Raw genomic sequence first — 3,063 nt, 5'->3', positions numbered from 1 at the left:
AATAATGTGTAAAGAAATGAATACATTTTTAAAGTTATTACAAGAGATAACTATTAGATACTGACGTACTACCTGAAAATAAATATTGTTTAGGTAGAAATGCTGTATGCTGAAATAAAGGAGTTGGGATTAATGGTGTGAAGTGAAATACATTAGTGGAAGGATGTCTGTAGATTGAGACATAAGCAAAGTGGAAGCCTTAAAGTGAAAGAGAATAAGGGGCCAAACCACCCACCTGCCCGCTGATGCCTGAAATTGAACCGTGGAGGCAGAATCCATTCCACCTAAAGTTCTAACTTCCTGTTGAATTGCCTTTTATACCTCAGTAAAATCTGCCTCCTTTAAATTGCAGATGACTTGACAGGTAGAGAGAATACCATCACAGCCACATCAGGTTTCCTGAAGGCAGCATTTAAATATGGATGAAACAGGGGAGGGAACCTCATTAGTCAGAATCCAAGCAATCAGGGCTGCTATTTAAAGGTTGTCAACAGCTTCTTGGGGGAACAGTGGGTCATTTGGAAGTAGATGGTGTTTGTTTAGAATCATTTCAGTGATTCATTTCAGTGGTGTGAACTGAGGGCGCTGAAGGCTTTGTCACTTCTATTGTCATTGTTTCTTCATAAAGGCTATCCCCCAACTTTTAGGGCAGCCGTGGGCAAACTACAGCCCGCCCGCGGGCCAGATCCGGCCCGTTCGGCTGTTCTATCCGGCCCGCGGAGCCGAAAGAGCGGAGGGTTCTCTTGCTCTCCCCTCCGCTTCTTCACCAGCAGCAGTGTTAACATGGCAACGTCGGGAAACACGGCCGCAGCTCCTCCTTCTGAGTGGGCGGATTTATATCCGCCCATTCAGTAGAAGGAACAACCTCTCCATCTTCCAGAGGCTCCTTGGAATGCCCGCTGACGCGTCCCCCGACATCACCCTGGGAACGCGGAGACATGTTATCGTGGTGATGGAGGGAGACACGCCCCTGGAGAGCACAGGATCAGAGCATTAGCTAAAAAGGAGACCAACAACACTGTTCCCACTGAAGTGGATGTTTTAAAGACCAAAAACCTTTCAACCCAGTCTACATTGCCATCTACATCTACGTCCCGGGCACCATTTGGAAGTTGCACTAAAGAAAATGTTTAATTTACTGTTTACACATTTTATTCTTTTCTATTTGTTTTAGTTTTAAATTATTTTATTATATTTAAGTTTAATTTGAAAGGCTTTTGTACCTTTCCTTTGTTAGGCAATTTCATTTTGCCTTTGCCATCTTCAATATAAGGTATGTTATTGTGCTATGATTCCTCCATTTTTTGAAGTTTCAAATTATAATAATTAGTGTTTACATTCTTCTTGTTAAAATGTTTGAAATGAATAAAACTATTGAAATAAAAAAAAAAAAGACCGTACCCTTTTATGTAATGATGTTTACTTTGAATTTATATTCATTCACACAAACACTCCATCCATGCTTTTGTTCCGGCCCTCCGGTCCAGTTTAAGAACCCATTGTGGCCCTCGAGTCAAAAAGTTTGCCCACCCCTGATTTAGGGCCTAAATATTCTTGGTGGGAAGAGTTCAAAGTCCGCTGAACAGGGTATGGAATAGTTTGCCTAAAACCTGGGGAGCCTTGTGGAATGAAGGATATAGGAATGATTTTCTTTTGCGGTAGAGTTTATTATATCCACTCTATGGGTGAAGTTGGTCCTGACTCTGTAGAGTTTATTATATCCACTCTATGGGTGAAGTTGGTCCTGACTCTGTAGAGTTTATTATATCCCCTCTATGGGTGAAGTTGGCCCTGACTCTGTAGAGTTTACTATATGCACTCTATGGGTGAAGTTGGTCCTGACTCTGTAGAGTTTTATTATATCCTCTCTATGGGTTGAAGTTGGCCCTGACTCTGTAGAGTTTTATTATATCCACTCTATGGGTTGAAGTTGGCCCTGACTCCGTAGAGTTTATTATATCCACTCTATGGGTGAAGTTGGTCCTGACTCCGTAGAGTTTATTATATCCACTCTATGGGTGAAGTTGGTCCTGACTCTGTAGAGTTTATTATATCCACTCTATGGGTTGAAGTTGGCCCTGACTCTGTAGAGTTTATTATATCCACTCTATGGGTGAAGTTGGCCCTGACTCTGTAGAGTTTATTATATCCACTCTATGGGTTGAAGTTGGCCCTGACTCTGTAGAGTTTATTATATCCACTCTATGGGTTGAAGTTGGCCCTGACTCTGTAGAGTTTTATTATATCCACTCTATGTGTTGAAGTTGGTCCTGACTCTGTAGAGTTTATTATATCCACTCTATGGGTTGAAGTTGGTCCTGACTCTGTAGAGTTTATTATATCCACTCTATGGGTTGAAGTTGGTCCTGACTCTGTAGAGTTTTATTATATCCACTCTATGGTTGAAGTTGGTCCTGACTCTGTAGAGTTTTATTATATCCACTCTATGGGTGAAGTTGGTCCTGACTCTGTAGAGTTTTATTATATCCACTCTATGGGTGAAGTTGGTCCTGACTCTGTAGAGTTTATTATATCCACTCTATGGGTTGAAATTGGTTCTTACTCTGGCCTTTTAAAGGCAAAGGGCACTAGATGATGCTACCTAAGGAAATCTATGCGGTGCTGCAGTAGAAACCAGGGCCACGGATAATAGAGGGGCGGGGCGGGGCGGGGGCGGGCGGAGAGCAGGTGGAATCCACGTGTAAAACATCATTAAAACACCATTAATCACGAACAAGCTGGTAGGGTTGGGAGTGGATGGGTTTTCTCTCTGGAAATACCACTTCAACATGCTTCTAGTATAAAAATGACGTCAAACTGCCGTATCCACCTGTGACTTCTGTTTTGTTTGGGATTATGATTCACGTTGTACCCATGTTGACAGATGAAGCACCTGTCCAGTTCTGCTGTATGACTTTGCTTATTATTCCCTGGCTGAGGGACACTTAGGGTGTTTCCCAATATTTCCATCCAGGCGTTAGATATAAACATAGCAGGTAGGTCAGGAGGCTTGACTTTAGGCTAGATGACCTTTCTTAAGACCCCCTCCCACCACTCATCAGC

Source organism: Plecotus auritus (assembly GCF_963455305.1).
Source record: "Plecotus auritus genome assembly, chromosome: 5".
NCBI classification, from domain to species: Eukaryota; Metazoa; Chordata; class Mammalia; order Chiroptera; family Vespertilionidae; genus Plecotus; species Plecotus auritus.
Note: the sequence above shows the minus strand (reverse complement) of the source record.